The sequence below is a fragment of the Giraffa tippelskirchi genome, chromosome 9 (assembly GCF_054371585.1).
Source record: "Giraffa tippelskirchi isolate mGirTip1 chromosome 9, T2T-mGirTip1v1.2.pri, whole genome shotgun sequence".
Classification (NCBI taxonomy): Eukaryota; Metazoa; Chordata; class Mammalia; order Artiodactyla; family Giraffidae; genus Giraffa; species Giraffa tippelskirchi.
In genome coordinates, this window is record NC_137283.1 from 24,349,429 (window position 1) to 24,371,748 (window position 22,320).

General features: G+C 38.7%; 1 long non-coding RNA gene across 1 annotated transcript in view; it reads left to right on the forward strand.

Moving 5' to 3' along the window:
- The window catches only part of LOC145520802 (uncharacterized), a 367,809-nt gene that overhangs the window by 64,038 nt on the left and 281,451 nt on the right, over positions 1-22,320 (forward strand). The window contains exons 5-6 of the long non-coding RNA XR_014064835.1: positions 1,772-1,843; positions 9,847-9,976. This is a non-coding gene — a long non-coding RNA (uncharacterized LOC145520802). The remainder of the gene's footprint in view (positions 1-1,771; positions 1,844-9,846; positions 9,977-22,320) is intronic.

Genomic DNA, 22,320 nt, shown 5'->3' on the forward strand with positions numbered 1-22,320 from the left:
AATATCAAAAATACTGCTTATAATACTTAGTGAAAATTTACAACTGAAGATGGTAAGAATGAAATTTATAACTTTAAATGCTAACATGAGATAGAAAAAAATTTTTTAAATTAATGATCTGAACTTTTCCCCACAAATGCTGGAAATTACCAAATTGCCAAAATTAAACAGGAAATAAAAATAAGAATACAAAGGAAAAAATATCACTGAAATAGAAAACAAACTGTAAAGGAAATTAAATAGTCAAGCAATGGTTCTTTGAGAAGATCAGTAATACTGATTATAAGCCCTATCAGGAATAATAAAGAAAGGAGAGGAAAGACAAATTGCCAATATCAGAACTGAAAATGGGTATGGCTGTACAGAACCTAAAACTACTGATAAAAACTTAAGGGAAATGTAAAGAAATTTATGCAGAGAAATTGAAAAGCTAGATGAAATGGAACAATTAATAAAAAAACAATATACCAAAATTGACTGATGAAAAATTTAAAAATCTGAAGAACTGTATATTTGTTAAAGAAATTGAATTCAGAACTTTTAAAAAAGGAAAATTTCTTATGAGGAAAATCCTAGACCTACATGTTTTTGTTGATGAAGTTTATAAATATTCCTTATTAATTTTGTAATGAAGGTGAGAATAATATGTGTAATTGTTGATTATTTTAAAGGCAAGAACCATACCTAGGAAAATTGTAGACTATCATATACACAGAAAAAATGGAAAACACATAAAATCCAGGGAATTTATAGTGCTCAAAAGACAATTTAAAAACAATATTCAATACTGGGCATATTTTTAGATTTCAGAACAATTATATGCTGACTGCCAAGCTACAAACATACAGAAATGTTTTTTCTTGTATTTCATATGTATAAATCATGTTTGTGTATGTGATGAGAAGCTCTGTTCTTAAATAAAAGAAGCAAAGAGTATAAATTTTGGTAAAAAAAAACTACAGTTATTTAATGTACATATGTTAATATGTGAATGCATATATGAATGTATATAAATGCTATTTCCATGTAACAAATATTTCTGAGTGAAACAATTTAAGTTCTTAAATCAGAAACAGAACAAGATATAGGCAACTAACAATTGTTTTTCCTGAAATAATATGATTTAGCAACTTCCACTGTTGTTCTTCTAAGTCACGTATTATGTATATGTACCTTCCCATTACAATTTCAAGAAAAAAATATTTTATTTTAAAAATATAGAAAAATGTTAGCCTATATTTATTCATGCAAATTGATTACTGAAGGTAATTCTGCTCCAAATCAATGAAATCATTTAAAACAGCCACTACACTTAAATATTTAAAAAAAAAAATCTCAGATCTAATTTTTTTTCTATCTCTGAATTTAGTACATGTGGCAACTGATAATGATTGATGGTGAAAAGCAAATATGCTATGTTTTCATTATTATTATTTTGTACTGTATTTTTAAAGGATTAGCAAAGAGTTTAACATTGCTGAAAAGAAAGCTATAAAGATTTTATTTTAAAACGACAATAAAAAGGGATTTTTTTTTTATTGCAAACAGACGTTATTAGCCACTCACTTTTACTCATTTTTGAAAGAATGAGAAGTGACTAGCTTTACTCAATATTCTTTGTTTCATCAGGAATGATAATAGTTTGTATAATTTCTGCTTCCTGCTTGAGTAGTGATAATCAAGCATTATGTTTTTTCACTATTCAGAAGAAAATCATGTTTCTATAAAATTCTTCAATATTTAGTTAAGATGGAATGTTTTTATTTGACAGGTACCTTTATATGGGCTTTTTCTGAATTGCCTTTCAGAAAGCATGGTGCTCACAACTCCATTTGGAACCACAGTAAGTAGTACCACAGACCTGTTTTTGTGTGTGTGTCTTCATTTTGCAAATTTAGTTCCACAAGGCAATTTATGTGTGTCCAACGTGGAGTTACTGGGGGCAGGAGGAGAGAAGAGTTTCATGAAGCATCTTGCCTGCTGCCAATTTAAAATTATGATGAAAATCATTGGTTTCTGTGACTCTTTGTGTGTGTGTGTGTGTGTGTGTGTGTGTGTGTATTGGTCGCTCCATCATGTCCGACTCTGCAACACCATGGTTCACAGACACTAGCCCACCAGGTTCCTCTGTCCATGGAACTCTCTAGGCAAGAACACTGGAGGAGGTTGCCATTCCCTTCTCCAAAGGATCTTCCCAACTAGGGGTCGAACCTGGTCTCCCACACTGCAGGCAGATTTTTACCACCTGAGCCACCAGGGATGCCCCTCTGTGACTATAGGAACAACCAAAAAGGCAGAAGTGAGATATGCCCAGGCATGGACAGGTCTCAAGTGTCCAGAATGAAGTGTCTCCAATTCCAGAATGGTATCAAGAGTGTGAATGACTCTGGGAGAGATCAAAGAGAAGAACCATTCACATTAACATTGTTTTATAGGTGACCAACATCTGGAAGGGATTACAACCCTCAGAAACTCCTATGTCACTGCTGAGGCATTTTGACCTCAGTAAATACATAACTGATGGACAGGGAGGCCTGGCGTGCTGCGGTTCATGGGGTCGGAAAGAGTCGGACACGACTGAGCGACCGAACTGACTGACTGACTGACTGACTGAATTACATAACTGATTTTATTAGGTAACTTGATTTGATCATTCCTTTAGACAGTGTCTTGTCTTTCTATGTTCATTTTTGTGACTCCAGTCCATGCCTTTAATAAGGAGCAGAAAGTTGCCTGAGAACATATTCAGAATATTTTATTTTATAGATGAAGGAACAGACATTCAATTTCTATAACATGAAATATATATCTATATATCCCTTCAATGAAAGTACTTTAGGCATCTTTCATTTCAGAATCATTGCTGTAACTATAGGTTGGTGAACAGAATTGAAGGGTTCAGTCATTTACCACAAGAACAATCTTTGATTATGCTTTGCAAATTGTAGGAAAATAACAACAAAAAAACGATAAAGCTCTATTAAATGGTAATTTTAATATGTTAACATTTCAGAGTTAATAGTTTCTTTTGCTTGGGCTTTTATTCTCAAAACTGCAGCTTTGAATTTCCTTGATGTGCTATTAAAAAAAAAAAAAAAAAAAGATTACAGAAATGACTAGTGTCATCTGTTGGTGAAACTGAAAATTACAAGAAATCTTAGAACTGAATTTCTTTAAAAAAATGTTTATCATTCTTGTAAGTTCCATTGAAGAAGCATCTGTGGGGTTTTGTGCCTCATTTTATCTTCTATTCTCATAAAAAAAATACTGCTCTTTTAGATCATAGTGGAACAATGACAAAACTGTTTTGCAAAATGAATTTAAAAATATGACGCTGTTTTAGATAAATGGACATTTATTTATATGTAGCAAATAATATACATTACATATATGTATATAGCAAATATAGATGCCACTGTAGAACAAATGAATAATAATATCTGTGTCTTTTTCTGATACTAGCCATATTGATATGGTGAGGCTGCTCTGAACTTGCGCAAAGAAACATTAAGAATATTAAGTTTGGCATGTGGGAGGAAGAAAGCTCATTCAATAATTTCTTTCAATTGAGTCTTTCAATTGAGTCCCAAACAATCTATATGTCATCATTTCCCTTCTTTCAAAAGTTCCTAATGAGTGCAATGGCAGTGATTTCAAAGTTACAAAGACACTCACATCTCCAAGGAAACAATGCCCATTCTTATATAGTTACAAAAAGAGAACAAGAGGGAAGAGAAGGGGGACGGAGAAGAGGTGAAAGAGGTGTAACTAGAACTGGCCCCTTTTGAGAGCCAGGGAATTATATCCTTGTCTCTGCTTAAAGTGGTCTCCAGCCAGGATCATTAGCAATTAGTAGAGATTTTGTTGAAAATGCAGAATCTCAAGTCATATTGATATCTGATGAGTGAGAGTTAACATTTTAATAAAATCATCAGATAATTCAAAAGAATGTTATTGTTTGAAAATCATGGATCATTCTAGTTAGCTTGTTAAAGTCTTACAATGCTATTAGGTACATATTGTACTTTTATTCCCATTTTACTGATCAAGAAATAGATCCTTAGAATTTCACTTTACTTTCCCACATGTTTCAAATACAGCAAGAATCTCCCAACAAAGCAAAATTTAATTAGTGTGCTTATCAGAAGTGACATTTTCTAGAAATTTGCTTGCTAAACCAATCACTTTACCATTTATGTGTGAACATTTTTTTCTCCTACTAGACAAAATAGAGACTATTTATGCATCTCTATTCCTAGCCCACGACTGCCATGCCAAAAAATTTAACAATTTGAGAGTACATATGTATGTAGTTGTATCAATACTCTCTACAACTGTGGGCAAATTTCTCAACTTCTATTAGTTTCAGCATCATTATCCATAAATAACAACCTGGTAGTAGAATAGTGGCTCTCAATTCTAAAGGACCTTCAGCCCTTTTAGAGAACAAATATTTCATAAAGCTTCTTTTATTATCTGAAATTAAATTCACAAACATTATTGTCTACCTCTACACATAATCTAGGAAAATGGAAAAGTTGTATAATGCTCTAAATTAACATAATGGAGAAACAAAAGGAAACCAACTGATGAAATATATTTTTCACTGTGTTATTTCTTTAGTATGGCTACACTGGAAGATAAAAATATCAATACAATAGTCACCTCTTTGCCTCTGTTCCCAGAATTACCATGAATTTTGTGGTCTCCAATGTAGACTGATATGAGTAATTGTATTGCCTGTGTATATAGCATAATTGGTATGACTACTAGTGATGTGACTTCCCCAAATGGCAAACACCCTTAATCTTGATGACAGAAAATTGATCTGATTTATTAAGTTCATATAATTTGACCAATCTGAGTGAAATATTCACTGACTTAACTGGACCAAACTAGCCAGGCTTCTCAACTACCCCCATATCCAATTCCTTCAGTTTTGTTCACTTTTCCTTATAAAGAAGGGTCATTCTGCCTGAACTTTGGGACTCTTACAGACCTTATAATCAAAGTGTTCTCTCTATTACAATATTCTTCCTCTTACTATTGCACTTGTCTAGAAGAATGGAACTGGAATAATCAACGTGCCTGACTTCAGTCTTTAGTACAAAGCCACAGTCATCAAGACAGTATGGTACTGGCACAAGGACAGAAATATAGATCAATGGAAAGAAAGCCCAGAGATAAATCCACCCACCAATGGACACCTTATCTTTGACAAAGGAGGCAAGAATATACAATGCAGAAAAGACAATCTCTTTAACAAGTGGTGCTGGGAAAACTGGTCAACCACTTGTAAAAGAATGAAACTAGAACACTTCCTAACACCATACACAAAAATAAACTAAAAATGGATTAAAGATCTAAATATAAGACCAGAAACTATAAAACTCCTAGAGGAAAACATAGGCAAAACACTCTCCGACATAAACCACAGCAGGATCCTCTATGACCCACCTCCCAGAATATTGGAAATAAAAGCAAAAATAAACAAATGGGACCTAATTAAAATTAAAACCTTCTTCACAACAAAGGAAACTATAAGCAAGGTGAAAAGACAGCCTTCAGAATGAGAAAAAATAATAGCAAACAAAGCAACAGACAAACAATTAATCTCAAAAATATATAAGCAACTCCTGCAGCTCAATTCCAGAAAAATAAACGACCCAATCAAAAAGTGGGCCAAAGAACTAAACAGACACTTCTCCAAAGAAGACATACAAATGGCTAACAAGCACATGAAAAGATGCTCAACATCACTCATTATCAGAGAAATGCAAATCAAAACCACAATGAGGTACCATTTCACGCCCATCAGAATGGCTGCTATCTGAAAGACTACAAGCAATAAATGCTGGAGAGGCTGTGGAGAAAAGGGAACCCTCTTACACTGTTTGTGGGAATGCAAACTAGTACAGCCACTATGGAGAACAGTGTGGAGATTCCTCAAAAAACTGGAAATAGAACTGCCATATGACCCAGCAATCCCACTGCTGGGCATACACACTGAGGAAATCAGAACTGAAAGAGACACGTGTACCCCAATGTTCATCACAGCACTGTTTATAATAGCCAGGACATGGAAGCAGCCTAGATGCCCATCAGCAGACGAATGGATAAGGAAGCTGTGGTACATATACACAATAGAATATTACTCAGCCATTAAAAAGAATACATTTGAATCAGTTCTAATGAGGTGGATGAAACTGGAGCCTATTTTACAGAGTAAAGTAAGCCAGAAAGAAAAACACCAATACAGTATACTAACACATATGGTATTTAGTTAATCAGTAAAGATAACCCTGTATGCGAGACATCAAGAGAGACACAGATAAATAGAACAGTATTATGGACTCTATGGGAGAGGGCGAGGGTGGGAGAATATGGGAGAATGGCATTGAAGCATGTAAATTATCATATGTGAAACGAATCGCCAGTCCAGTTTTGACGCATGATACAGGGTGCTCAGGGCTGGTGCACCAGGATGACCTGGAGGGATGGCATAGGGAGGGAGGTGGGAGGGGGGTTCTGGAAGGGTAAAACATGTACACCCATGGTGGATTCATGTCAATGTATGGCAAAACAAATACAATATTGTAAAGTAAAAAAATAGAAAATAAACTAATTAAAAAAAATTAAGTAGAAAAAACTGAAAAAATAAAATAAAATTGCATCTGAATAAACTCTCTCTTTATCTAACTCTGGATTTTTTTTTTTGACATGCTTCTAGAAATTCAGAAAGTTATTTTGCCAAAGAAGAAAATGGTCTTTGAAAGGACCTAACATTGTAATCATCTTTCATAAGCCCCTTTTTACATAGTTAGAGACAGCCTTCATAATTGAGTTTTACTAAATTTTCAGAAAAAGAGTACAGTATAATAGGCCACAGTCCCTCTCCCAGATATTAGCACTTGAGGCTAGAGTCTGGTTGGTAAGCTTGAATGCAAAATGTTTTGTGTTTAAAAATAAAACAGTTATGTACAAAGCTCAGATGATTATGAACAGAGTTTTGAAAGTTGTGTGAAATATGAAAAGTTCTTTTCATTGGGTAAGACTTTTTCATGCTTTGTGATTTGTAGCAATGCTGGCTACCAAATACATTAGTCCCAATTATAATAACCAACACATCTCATTAAATTCCAAAATTCCACCTAGAAAACTAAACTACCTCAGTAAAATCCACTGTACAAGAAGACACTGACCTCTTTTTACTTGGAAAAAGTCCACCATTATAAATCAACATACAGCAAAGAATGGGTACAAAAAAGCTCTATTTCAGATCAGTAAGTTCAGTCGCTCAGTCGTGTCTGACTCTGCAACCCCATGAACCACAGCACGCCAGTCCTCCCTATCTATCACCAACTGCCGGAGTCCACCCAAACCCATGTCCATCGAGTCAGTGATGCCGTCTGACCATCTTATCCTCTGTCGTTCCCTTTTCCTCCTGCCCTCAATCTTTCCCAGCATCAGGGTCTTTTCCAATGAGTCAGCTCTTCGCAACAGGTGGTCAAAGTATTGGAGTTTCAGCTTCAACATCAGTCCTTCCAGTGAACACCCAGGACTGATCTCCTTGAGGATGGACTGGTTGGATCTCCTTGAGGTCCAGGGACTCTCAAGAGTCTTCTCCAACACCACAGTTCAATTCTTCTATGCTCAGCTTTCTTTATAGTCCAACTCTCACATCCGTACATGACCACTGGAAAAGCCGTAGCCTTGACTAGACGGACCTTTGTTGACAAAGCAATGTCTCTGCTTTTTAATATGCTATCTAGGTTGGTCATAACTTTCCTTCCAAGGAGTAAGCGTCTTTTAATTTCATGGCTGCAATCACCATCGGCTGTGATTTGGGAGCCCAAAAAAATAAAGTCTGACACTGTTTCCACTGTTTCCCCATCTATTTGCCATGAAGTGATGGGGCCAGATGCCATGATCTTAGTTTTCTGAACATTGAACTTTAAGCCAACTTTTTCACTCTCCTCTTTCACCTTCATCAAGAGGCTCTTTAGTTCTTCTTCACTTTCTGCCCTAAGGGTGGTGTCATCTGCATATCTGAGGTTATTGATACTTCTCCTGGCAATCTTGATTCCATCTTGTGATTCCTCAAGCCCAGCGTTTCTCATGATGTACTCTGTATATAAGTTAAATAAGCAGGGTGACAATATACAGCCTTGACATACTCCTTTTCATATTTGGAAACAGTCTGTTGTTCCATGTCCAGTTCTAACTGTTGCTTCCTGACCTGCATACAGGTTTCTCAAGAGGCAGGTCAGGTAGTCTGATATTCCCATCTCTTTCAGAATTTTCCACAGTTTATTGTGATCCACACAGTCAAAGGCTTTGGCATAGTCAATAAAGCAGAAATAGATGTTTTCCTGGAACTCTCTTGCTTTTTTGATGATCCATCGGATGTTGGCAGTTTGATCTCTGTTTCCTCTGCCTTTTCTAAAACCAGCTTGAACATCTGGAAGTTCATGGTTCACGTATTGCTGAAGCCTGGCTTGGAGAATTTTAAGCATCACTTTACTAGCGTGTGAAATGAGTGCAATTGTGTGGTAGTTTGAGCATTCTTTGGCATTGCCTTTCTTTGGGATTGGAATGAAAACTAACCTTTTCCAGTCCTGTGGCCACTGCTGAGTTTTCCAAATTTGCTGGCATATTGAATGCAGCACTTTCACAGCATCATCTTCCAGGATTTGAAATAACTCAACTTGAATTCCATCACCTCCACTAGCTTTGTTCCTAGTGATGCTTCCTAAGGCCCACTTGACTTCACATTCCAGGATGTCTGGCTCTAGGTGAGTGATCACACCATTGTGATTATCTGGGTCATGAAAATCTTTTTTGTACCATTCTGTGTATTTTTGCCAACTCTTCTTAATATCTTCTGCTTCTGTGAGGTCCCTACCATTTCTGCCCTTTATTGAGCCCACCTTTGCATGAAATATTCCCTTGGTATCTCTAATTTTCTTGAAGAGATCTCTAGTCTTTCTCATTCTATTGTTTTCCTCTATTTCTTTGGATTGATTGCTGAGGAAAGCTTTCTTATCTCTCCTTGCTATTCTTTGAAACTCTGCATTCAAATGGGTATATCTTTCCTTTTCGCCTTTGCTTTCTCTTACCTTCTTTTCACAGCTATTTTTACGGCCTCCTCAGACAGCCATTTTGGTTTTTTGCATTTCTTTTTCTTGAGGATGGTCTTGATTCCTGTGTCCTGTACAATGTCACGAACCTCCATCCATAGTTCATTAGACACTCTGTCCATCAGATCTAGTCACTTAAATCTATTTCTCACTTCCACTGTATAAGGGATTTGATTTAGGTCATACCTGAATGGTCTAGTGGTTTTCTTCACTTTCTTCAATTTCAGTCTGAATTTGGCAATAAGAAGTTCGTGATGAGAGCCACAGTCAGCTCCTGGTCTTATTTTTGCTGACTGTATAGAGCTTCTTCATCTTTGGCTGCAAAGAATATAATCAGTCTGATTTTGTTGTTGACCATCTGGTGATGTCCATGTGTAGAGTCTTCTCTTGTGTTTTTGGAAGAAGGTGTTTGCTATGACCAGTGCATTCTCTTGGCAGAACTCTTTTAGCCTTTGCCCTACTTCATTCTGTACTCCAAGGCCAAATTTGCCTGTTACTCCAGGTGTTTCTTGATTTCCTACCTTTGCATTGCAGTCCCCTATAATGAAAAGGACATCTTCTTTGGGGTGTTAGTTTTAGAAGGTCTTGTAGGTCTTCATAGAACTGTTCAGCTTCCTCAGTGTTACTGGTCGGGGCATAGACTTGGATTACCGTGATATTGAATGGTTTGCCTTGGAAACGAACAGAGATCATTCTGTCGTTTTAGAGATTGCACCCAAGTGGCGCACAGGCGTGGCGACTGCAACGGCTATCAGGGCACACAGGGGCGTTGGAGAGGAGCTACCCCAGGCCCGAGGCCGGGGGCAGCGGCTGAGAGGAGCTACCCCACGTCCAAGGTAAGGATCAGCAGCTGCGCTTTGCTGGACCAGCCGTGAAAAGATACCCCACATCCAAGGTAAGACAGACCCAAGTAAGACGGTAGGCACTGAGAGAGGGCATCAGAGGGCAGACAGACTGAAACCACAATGACAGACAACAGGCCAATCTGATCACATGGACCACAGCCTTTCTAACTCAGTGAAACTAAGCCACACCATGTGGGGCCACCCAAGACGGACGGATCACGGTGGGGAGGTCTGACAGAATGTGGTCCACTGGAGAAGAGAATGGCAAACCACTTCAGTATTCTTGCCTTGAGAACCCCATGAACCGTATGAAAAGGCAAAAAGATAGGACACTGAAAGATGAACTCCCCAGGTCAGTAGGTGCCCAATATGCTGTTGGAGATCAGTGGAGAAATAACTCCAGAAAGATTGGAGGGATGGAGCCAAAGCAAAAACAACACCCAGTTGTGGATGTGACTGGTGATAGAAGAAACTCTATTTACTAGAGAGTATACTTTTCATTAGTCTGAACTAATAAATCCCTAAAATAAAGGGATATGTGTGTGTGTGTATGTGTGTGGACATGTGTCTTTATACCTCACCTCATTTCAAAAAGATTTAAGGATGTGACACTAATGTATTTTTTTTATCCTTTTATATATTTCCAAGGCTGGTGTGTAAAGAGGTCAGCATAATCACTTTCTTTAAGAGATTTTATCTTTGTGAAGGCTGTGTATGTCTAAATTTCATAATTACCATTATTCTATAGGAGCATATTATATACAGAAGTTATAGTAATTAAAATTATGGAAAATCATTTGATTTTATTCCCATTCAGCCATTTAGTCATTCAGTCAGTCAAAATATAATTAGATACTTGTGTAGTCGTAAATAATTCAGGAAATACTCATGAAGGTTAGATGTTATTGGGAGGAGACAAGGAAACAAAGGCACACACACAAAATAAAATCATCAAATAAATACATAAAAGTATAATTAATGCTAAGGAGACCATTGAAGTAAAGCTAGGATGGAGAACAACCTGGTTGCTACTTTAGACTAAGTAGTTAGAAGAATCACTTCTAATGATATAGCACGTAAGATGACATCTGCATATTAAGAAGCTAATTGATGCATGAAAATATGAAGAAAAACCCATCATACAGAGAAAATAGTTTGTGCAGTAGTCCTGAGAGGAAGAAGCCCAGTATGGCGTGAATTTGGTGAAGGTAAGGGCCACCCTGGAGGTTACTTTTAAAAGGCATTCATTCTTGAAAACCTAGCACACCACATCATTCTTAAGGCTCTGAAAGTAAGTAGTCTAGCTCATCCACCCATGATCCAATCCATCAATATATGCATCTATGCAACCAGATGCGCAGCCATCTATCCATGCATCTATTTATCCATCCATCCACTTATCCATCTATTTATCCACACATCTACTTGCTCACAAGAAGTTATCACATACTGTGTTCTCTATTTTTTTTTAAATTATCGAGTTTAATGATAAATACATTCCCAGTTGCTGACCTCAAAAAAGTCATGGCCTGACGAACAACAGTCTATTTTACAATAAATAGAGAATGAGGACCCCTCCTTCTGTTACTTTCACTGCTTTGAGTTCTGATGCAGAACCTGCTGAGAGTTTTACCCAGTTGTCAGCCTCTTGCAATCACACAGTAATGACTCTCTGTGGTGTCTGACAACAATCAAGCCCCTTATCTTCAGATAACTCACAAGATAAAGCCTGCGACTGCAGCATCAAGCCAGACTAATGTGCCTCTCTCACTCCATGAGAACACATGCCTTTGGATATAGCTTTAGATGGATACACTGGTGGTGACAATAAATAGATGTATTACATTGTCTGCCTAAGTGCGCAGATACACAAATAGATAAATTCAGTGGGGAGAAAAGGGGCCTTGGGATATCAGCACCTCATCCCTGGGAAAGCTGATTGCTAGAGCCTTGACAGAAGGAACCTATTTACTTGTAACAAGGACCATGCCAGGCTGATTTGACAACTCCTGAAGTAAAAATTTTAAAACCATAAAGGAAGAAGAAATTACTTAACCTCAAGTCCTTGTAAACCAAGGAAAGCTTGTCATATGACATTTTCCCTTCTGTGACTTTATGTTGTAGTTCCCCTAAAGGCATAACTATTAACTGAATTTGATGGATTTATTATTTATACTCTATTCTGAGGAAGGAAAAATAGCGGTGGGGGGTGGGAATGGGAACAGAGAACTACACAGCATGCTCATTAAGAGGTAGATTTCTCTAACTGTTTCCTAAATGGAATTTCTGGCTCATCTGACCTCTATTTTGTTACCTCTTCTATTTTCTAGAAAAAGGTTCAGGGTTTAGCATGATATCTTAACTGTGATGATTCTACTACACAGAAAAAGTTAAAATGTCTTTAGTTGAGGAATAGAGAAGAGATTCACTAAAGGTTTCTTGCCATGCAAATATAGAAATGTCTCACCCTATTCTCACTCATCTTCTTGTAGGAAAAGGAACAATCTCAAACTTTCACCTCTAAAAATTGCCACTGTGTTTTAAAGTCCCTCTGAAATGATGTAGTTGACTCTCTTGCCCAGGGTCAGTTCAGAAAGGCTGGTATCTAAATAATAATACAGTTCAGGCTCACTGTACTTACAAAGGAAACAGTTACAGGATTTACCCTTTGCTCCCTGCAGTGATCCTGAGATAAATCTTTCACCAAGAAGTCAAGCTGTTGTTAAAAGCATGTCACCATTTTGGCCAGCTTGAGAGTTTCACAGCTTAGGGTCAGAATTAAATATTACAGTAGTTTGTAGCCAAACATAGAGGAAGAGAAGATATGAGGGAAAACAATTCCTGAACCCTATACCTCATCAAAGTCGACATCTTAGGTGCTGCAGAAACATTTTGGGGTTGACCAGGTATGTTCATCTTTCGCAGGTAACAGCCACCTGTACCCAGCTCCTCCAGCAGCCATGAGCCACCTTTGGGAACCAGAGCTGTTCAGCCTGGTTCCATCAATCAGATTATTTTTCCTAGGAATTTGGAACTGGAGCAAGTTACTCTTAAATCCATGCAGACAACTTTCAATGGGGTGCAAGTAGGATCAGTCGTAATGATGGTCACTCACACAGAAAAAAAAAAAAATAGAGTTCTACAGAGAGAAAATTTTAATAAAGTTCACACTGAGAAAAGCAAATACCTCTCTGTTATCTTTGCCCTTGATTCCATGCTGCTGCTGCTGGAAAATTGCTTCAGTCGTGTCCAACTCTGTGCGACCCCATAGACGGCAGCCCACCAGGCTCCCCCATCCCTGGGATTCTCCAGGCAAGAACACGGCAGTGGGTTGCCATTTCCTTCTCCAATGTACGAAAGTGAAAAGGGAAAGTGAAGTCGCTCAGTCGTGGCTGACTCTTAGCGACCCCATGGACTGCAGTCTACCAGGCTCCGCCATCTATGGGATTTTCCAGGCAAGAGTACCGGAGTGGGGTGCCATTGCCTTCTCCATGATTCCATGCAATTTCCTTTATTAGCTTAACCGAGTTTGAAAAGGTTTTATAATTGGAAACTAAAAGATTTTACCTAAAAGACACTACTCAAATAATTATGCCACAGAACTTATTTTCTCAATTACTAATACTGCTGTTTACTTGAAGAAGGTGCATGCACTGAAATATTAAATATTAGTCATAGTGCTCTTCAGAGTCAACAAACCATGCTATCAAGTTTCATTTAATCACCTGGAATTTATAAGGCTCTGATAGTTTAGTGGGAATAGATTGATAAGATGTCCCTGAACTTCTAAATGAGTGGACAGGGCTCCTTGTCACTACATTTCTATAATATATTTATGTCGAACATACAAGTATTCAAGTGGAATGAGAAAGTAATCTATAGTTAATGTGTAGATCACATTAGTCATTATTTTAACTGGTACATTGAGACACACTCAGAGTCAGAGAGACATCCTAGGAGTTTTCAAGACTGTAATAAACCAAGTTCCCTGAGAAAAGACTGAAGTGAAAAGATGTAATAAGCTCTTCTACTTATATAGACCTGTCCTTGGAGAAATCCAATTTCAAATGCTTGGGGAATCTATCCAAAGAAAACAGTCCAATAACATACCAGGAAATCTATAAATCCAAGATGTTAAATGTCAATCTACTGTTAGTTGGATAGAAAAGCTTGGCAATTAATATCTAGAGGCAACAGTTGAATGTGTTGGAAAATGATTATGGAGTGAGGTTGTTAATCAAACATATTTGGCAAGTGATGCATTAGATAAGCTAAGGAACTGATGACAGAAATTTTCAGAGCACAAGGATACACTCAGGTTTCTTAGCTTTCATATTTGGGGCACAGGGAGTCTAGTTCAAAAAAAAAAAATTAAAAGACTTCGAACGTGTGAACCTAGCATTCAGTTCAGTTCAGTTCAGTTCAGTCGCTAAGTCGTGTCCGACTCTTTGCGACCCCATGAATTGCAGCACGCCAGGCCTCTCTGTCCATCACCAACTCCCGGAGTCCACCCAAACCCATGTCCATCGAGTCGGTGATGCCATCCAACCATCTCATCCTCTGTCGTCCCCTTCTCCTCCCGCCCCCAATCCTACCCAACATTAGGGTCTTTTCCAATGAGTCAACCCTTCGCATGAGGTGGCCAAAGTGTTGGAGTTTCAGCTTCAACATCAGACCTTCCAATGAACACACAGGATTGATCTCCTTTAGGATGGATTGACTGGATCTCCTTGCAGTCCAAGGGACTCTCAAGAGTCTTCTCCAACACCACAGTTCAAAAGCATCAATTCTGTGGCGCTCAGCTTTCTTCACCGTCCAACTCTCACATCCATACATGACCACTAGAAAAACCATAGCCTTGACTAGACAGACTTTTGTTGGCAAAGTAATGTCTCTACTTTTAAATATGTTATCTAGGTTGGCCATAACCTTCCTTCGAAGGAGTAAGCGTCTTTTAATTTCATGGCTGCAGTCACCATCAGCAGTGATTCTGGAGCCCAAAAAAATAAAGTCTGACACTGTTTCCACTGTTTCCCCATCTATTTCCCATCTATTTCCCATGGAGTGATGGGACCAGATGCCATGATCTTAGTTTTCTGAACGTTGAGCTTTAAGCCAACTTTTTCACTCTCCTCTTTCACCTTCATCAAGAGGCTCTTTAGTTCTTCTTCACTTTCTGCCATAAGGGTGGTGTCATCCGCATATCTGAGGTTATTGATATTTCTCCTGGCAATCTTGATTCCAGCTTGTGTTTCTTCCAGCCCAGCATTTCTCATGATGTACTCTGCATATAAGTTAAATAAGCAGGGTGACAATATACAGCCTTGATGTACTCCTTTTCTTATTTGGAACCAGTCTGTTGTTCCATGTCCAGTTCTAACTGTTGCTTCCTGACCTGCATACAGTTTTCTCAAGAGACAGGTCAGATGGTCTGGTATTCCCATCTCTTTCAGAATTTTCCACAGTTTATTGTGATCCACACAGTCAAAGGCTTTGGCATAGTCAATAAAGCAGAAATAGATGTTTTTATGGAACTCTCTTGCTTTTTTGATGATCCAGTGGATATTGGCAATTTGATCTCTGGTTCCTCTGCCTTTTCTAAAACCAGCTTGAACATCTGGAAGTTCATGGTTCACGTATTGCTGAAGCCTGGCTTGGAGAATTTTGAGCATTACTTTACTAGCATGTGAGATGAGTGCAATTGTGTGGTAGTTTGCGCATTCTTTGGCATTGCCTTTCTTTGGGATTGGAACGAAAACTGACCTTTTCCAGTCCTGTGGCCACTGCTGAGTTTTCCAAATTTGCTGGCATATCGAGTGCAGCACTTTCACAGCATCACCTTTGAGGATTGAGAACCTAGCATACTATGATAGTAATAGAAATTTGCTTAGAGAAATGACTAAAGGAAACTAAATTATAATTTCAGTACTCCTGGAGGTGTTTTAGTTGGCAGCAGTCTACATCAGAGACTGTTCCCAGACCTCTGCAAACAAGTAACTATTCTTGGTTCCCAAGACAGAATCCTCAGGCCAGCATTCAAATTCCGTCTCCACCACTCACAGACCGTGTAGCCTTGGAAAGTGCTTAACTTCTTTGAGCTTGTTTCTTTAACTGTAAAACAAGAGGGAAAAAAAAAATCACAGTAACAATGCCAAGAAAGATGATTATATTTCTCAAGGATATTTTGGACATCAAGCCAAATGATATAAATTAAAATGCTTACTAAATTACATAGTGCTCTGCAGGAGTTAGCTAGCATGTTTAACCTCTTGTCACCTTCTTTTCTTCATCTTTAATCATCACCATAAACACATGCCCCTTTTTTCATCCCTAGTCCAGCCTGTTTTCCATACTCATGGCCACCTACACCTGCTTCCTCCCACACCAAATCATTCTACGCGCTGAAACAAACCCCAATGCCTTTCTTTTCAATTGTAGTTCACAAAATTTATTATAATAATACCATGCTATTTTTAAGTAAAATGAATATATGCCCATTGTAGAAAAAGTTTAAAAAATACAAAAAGTATTAAAAATCAATAATCTACAGACATATCTACTATTAATATTTTGATAAATTTTCATCCTTATATAATTTAACTCAGGAAACAAAGTTGAAGCTTTGGGAAGCTGTTAATATATTGCCATCTTCTTCCCTACTTTTCCTGGTGTCTCAGTGGTCAAGAATCTGCCTGTCAATACAGGAGATGTGGGTTCAGTCCCTGGGTCAGGAAAATCCCCTGGAGGAAGGCATGGCAACTGACTTCAGGGTTCTTGCCTGAGAAACCTCATGGACAGAGGAGCCTGGTGGCTAAAGTCCATGGGGTCGCAAAAGTCAGACATGGCTCAGTGACTAAACAACAAATATTCTTCCTTACGTATTTTAGAAATTTTTTAAAAGTCATGTAATTTAGTTTCCAAGAAGACAGATATATCTTGCATATATTTTTCTGTTTCTTTTTTTACTTCTTTTATTGAGATATAATGAAAATATAACATTGTATGTTTCAGATACACAACATTATATGTTGTGTATAATGATCCCCACAATAAGTTGACATCCATCACACATACTTACAAAATTTTTCTCTTGTGAGGGACTTTTTAAGATCTCTTCTCATAGCAACTTGAAAACATACTCTACAGATTTGTTCACTATAGTCATCACGCTGTGCATTACACAAGTGCCTTTAATACAAAACTTAACGTTTCCCTTGACAGCTTCATATAATGCCCTCTCCCCTCTTCCTTCATTTAAAGAAAGCTTTGGTTTGAGAAGAAGATGCTATTTTTTCTCTTCTCTTCTTCTGTTAGACCCAGAAGAAAGCTGGAATTTTCCTTCCTCCCACTCTTACTTGTTCATGAAAAACTGGGCATGTTTTAAACTCTTCTGAGCTTCTCCTAAATTAATAAAATATGTCTTGAGGGTGGGGATGATTCAATTCGGTAGTGCATATAAAATAATCTGATTATTCCTTTGCCCCTCCCCTTGATTATCTAACTCTTGTCTGAAATTGAGCCCTGCAGAAGGCGTCAGCTGGGCTCCCTGTCCTCAGGTTTCTGGTTGGGTGTGGTAGATCAAGCATCCCCCTGCTTCACCACTTCCCTGGCAGTAACTCCCTTTCTTTCTGGCTGAAGTTTTTGTCAGGCACCCCTTTTCACAATCTTCATCTGGACTCTGATGAGATGGCCCCACCCCTTCAAGCCTGGGGCGGTAACAGCTTCTCAGTTTCGCTACATTTTGGGCACCTCACCAACCACCAATGATTCCTTTGACCCTGTCTATACTGTGTAAAATTGTCCTTCATTAAATTCTGTCGGTTAAACCCTTTTAATTAAGCCATCTTTTTTCTGCCAGCGTGTGGACTGATGCACAGAGGATTTAGTGCCTGTCAGTGCCCAGCATTTCAGAAACATTGGCTTTTTATGTGTGACAAAGTAATATGTAGGATGATGAAATAATTATTCATCTATTATTATTCTTAATCAGTGTCTGTATATATCATACCTGAAAAAGCCCTAATCAGTAAATGTTGGTCTCTTCCAAGATTTCCATAGACAAAGAGCTCTTTAAGACACAACAAAAAGACCTGCTATTGTTCGTTTGTCAGTAAACAGAATAGTCAAAAGGAAACATCAAGTTTTTTTCCAAAACTGAATTTGTTGTTTTCAATCTTGTTTTGATTGATGGATTTTCTGTTTTTTTTTTTTTTGTTAAGCTAAATAATCAGCCTTACGGTCCTTTTATTTTACTTTTGTTTCTGATGGAAACGATTTTAATGGAAAGCACCCCTCAAGTTGCAAGTGGTGCATTAAAGGCAGTTTAAATTCAACAGAAATAAAGTGGGGTTTTGAATCTGGATTATGAGAGCTGAAATGCATTGCCTAGGATCCTATCACTCTCCTTTATAACACTTTGTGCCTTCTGAAGAGAAAGCCATTATCTTTCTTAGACAATCATCAGTTAAATAAAAATAACAATGTATAGTCCAAATGACTTGAGTTGTGAATATCAGTTGAGTTAAAGTAGGTTCAGGGAACTCCATTTAGTGCAAGGTGATTCAGTTACAAGCCTTAACTGAGTCCCCGTGATAGGCCAGACATGGGGCAAGTTTCTCAGTATAAAGAGTCAGCACAAGGCCCATTGGTGATGCGTAGGGTGGCAGTGAGGGTTGGTATGGGGGAGAATGAAGTAAACAATGTGCACTGGTTTTGTAGCACTGCCTTCAAAACTACAAAAAAACTTCAAAAAACCCCCCACAGACTGGGCATTTTTTACACACAACTCTGGAGGATAGAAGTCCAAGGTCAAGGTTGGTTCCCTCTGAGGTAGTGAGGGAAGGATGTGTTCCAGACCCTCTCCCTAGCTTTAGATGGTCTTCTCTGTCTCTTCACATCGTCTTCCCTCCACGTGGGTCTATGTTCAAAATTTCCCTTTCTCTTACGACACCAGTATCCAATAACCCAATGATGCCTCTTTAGCTTGTTTACCTCCGTAAAGACTGTTTCCACACAGGATCACATTCCAAGATTCTGGGGGTTAGGACATCAACATATAAAGGGGATTAAAGGCAGAATTCAAGCTATAACATAATGAAAACAGGGTGACAATACTCTGTGGTCGAGGAAAGCACAGGCCACTTTGAGAGCATAAAGATGAGAGGTCTACCTGAAATTATTAAAAACTCTGTCTTAAGCCTCATTTTCTAATTTCTCTCTGTATTTAATTAGCTCTAAATCATTTTGTGTTTTCTCAATATCCAGGGCTCTCCTGCATTAACCTAACGATAATACTTCTATTCATTAACCTCCAAGTCATTAGATTCCCCTCTTTTCAAGTGTTTCAGTGGGACTGAGCCCAGGACTCAAGCTTCAGTTAAGGCTCTAACTATCTAGGTGACCTTGGGCAAATGAGTTAACTGCTCTGGACCTCTGTTTTTCTACCAGTAAATCAGGGGATCAGGTGGTGAGCTGATGAAAATATCTTTTAGCCCCCATATTCTGAGATTCTAAGTAACATATGGATGCTGCCACACACTGACAGAAGTTCCTTCCTCTTTGAAGAGTTCGGCTCTGCTAAATTGGATAATAAATTTACCAAATTCTATATAAAAAAGCACAGGTTGTACTGAACAGTTAATTGATTCATTTTGAGATAAAAAGTTAATATGAAACTCTTACTCTTCTGGGAGGAGACTTCAATTACAGTGTGCCTGGTTTCAACTTTCAGTGTAATGGCTCTGGCTAAGTGAAAAATGGCAGTGTAACAGTAAAGAATCCACCTGATGATGCAGGAGATACAAGAGACATGGGTTCGATCCTTGGGTTGGGAAGATCCCCTGGAGGAGGAAATGGCAACCTGCTCCAGTACTCTTGCCTGGAAAATCCCATGGATAGAGGAGCCTGGCGGGCTACAGTCCATGAGGTTGCAAAGAGTCAGACACGATTGAGCAACTGAGCCCATGTGAACTTAGTCACCTTATTTATGGTCTTCAGACCATCTAGCATGTTATTTGGATACTTTAGTCAGAAATTGTATCTCCCAGAGCTATCTGGTTCTTTGTTTTGATTTTGCACTTTATAGTATGTAGTTGTTCTTCCAGAATTTGCCTCTGTGGCATAACAATTATATTGAGCTAAAGGCATTAGAGATTCAATTGATGTAGGAATATGCTTTCTCTGCGCTCCCCTTATCTTCCTAATAGCAGAACCTTCCAGAAGAATTCAACTGTCATAAATAAAACTCTACTTTAAGGAAGGATTCCTGTACAGGGAGAAAGAGTGACTGTTGTCACTAGAGATGAAAAATCGCACAAACAGAGCTTATTAAAACAAACCTTGTCTTCCATTAGTTTTCCCCATATATTCCTCGTCGTTGTCGGCCATTTACTTTCCTTTAAAATCCTAGCAGTCTCCTCTTCTTAAGCTGGCAGACAAGCCCCAAATTCTCACTGCTTCTTTGACTCATATTTTCTTTCCTATTCACAGGTCTGCATGAATGAATAAACTTTGTCTTTTCTCTTGCTAATCTGTCTTCTGTCACTTCGACTTGCAGACTGCTGTCAACTGTAAAAAGAAATGCGCAAGCTGAAAGTTGAGAATTATGTTTTATTTGACGGACAAAACTAAAGACTTAAAGCCCAGGACACAGTATCTCAGACAGCTGTGAAGATTGCTCCAAAGAAGTAATGGAGGAATCAGGATACATATATATATATGTGTGTAGGATATATATATATATATCGGAGAAGGCAATGGCACCCCACTCCAGTACTCTTGCCTGGAAAGTCCCGTGGACGGAGGAGCCTGGTAGGCTACAGTCCATGGGGTCGCTAGGAGTCGGACACGACTGAGCGACTTCACTTTCACTTTTCCCTCTCATGTACTGGAGAAGGAAATGGCAACCCACTCCAGTATTCTTGCCTGGAGAATCCCAGGCATGGGGGAGCCTGGTGGGCTGCCGTCTATGGAGTCGCACAGAGTCGGACACGACGGAAGCGACTTAGCAGCAGCAGCAGCAACAGGAGATATATATATATATATATCCAGTAACCTGTGCCCTCTCATCCTGAGTCTCCGCAGAATTGGGGGAGACACTGCAAGGGTTGACTACTAGATGGTGGGAATCCTGTTTCTATCTTGAGTTCCCTCAGGTCTCACCATCAGGGTGGCTGTAATGTGATGTCTTGATGGCTGCAGCATCCTTTGTTTAGTGATGTGGCAGGCAACATTTTGGTTTTTTTCATTGACACCTCCAATCAATAAGAGGGTAGAGGTAAAGTTTTTCTCCTCAGTGTTCTCTACATCAGACTGACAATTTAGAAAGTATTTCACCAGTAAACATAGGAAGCTATCAGTTTAATAGCTAGAACAGAGAGAGTTGAAAAGTCACGCCTTTCAAAGGAGAAGGAAGCACAGTCCTCATATAGGTTGTTTGAAGGACAGTTATAGAAAAGAGAAATGTTGCCTGTCTTAGTGAAACCAGGGTGGGTCATCCACATCCCAGCATGCTCTTGTTTGGCCACCACTTTGAGATGTTCCCTGAAGGGATGCTGCTGCTGTGGGCCACACTGATAGAAAATCAGCATTTTCAGTGTAGTAGGGCAGTGCTTTCTTGGGGAGCATTCCTTTCCGGTGACGATTCCACACATCACACTAAAATATATGTTAGCTTTCCTGGATTCAGGGATATAGGTGTTTAAATGGCCCCCTGGTGAGAGTCAGCATTATGTCCTTAGGGACACAAGCAACAATCCCAGATTGTGCCAGCTTATACCAAACTGTGCATTTGGCAAATCCACTCCCTGTCAGAAGTTGAAGAAGCATAGGGGAAATATGACTGCCCGATGAAAACTCTGTAGAGTAATGCCATGGCAACTTTCTTATAGAAAGTTTATGGAATACTTTTGTAAATTTAACAGCATGCTTGGGGCCCCCTGAGTAGTCAAATCGTAGTACAAACCTGGTTACCATGGAGATGCACTGATCAAGCGGCGCCCAGATGGCAAAGAGGTGTTTTCTAGTCCTGGTTCTTCCATTTGCCAAGTACACTTAGTGAGACTTGAGAGATTTCAGTGAGGGCCAGGCAGGAGGTGTTCTGTCTAATTTGTCCCAAGACTCTTTTCATATGGCAGCTCTTCATTTGTCCATTCACTCCACAGCTATTTCTTCAAAATCAAGCACTGTGCTAGGCATAGAAGATACATAAGTGAACAAAACAGACCCAGTTTCTGACATCATGCAACTTTTCATATGTTGGGGAACTAGGAAGTGTGCCTGGGACATGGAGTAGAATATAGAATAGGTGCAAGCATGCAGAAACCTTAAAAATACAG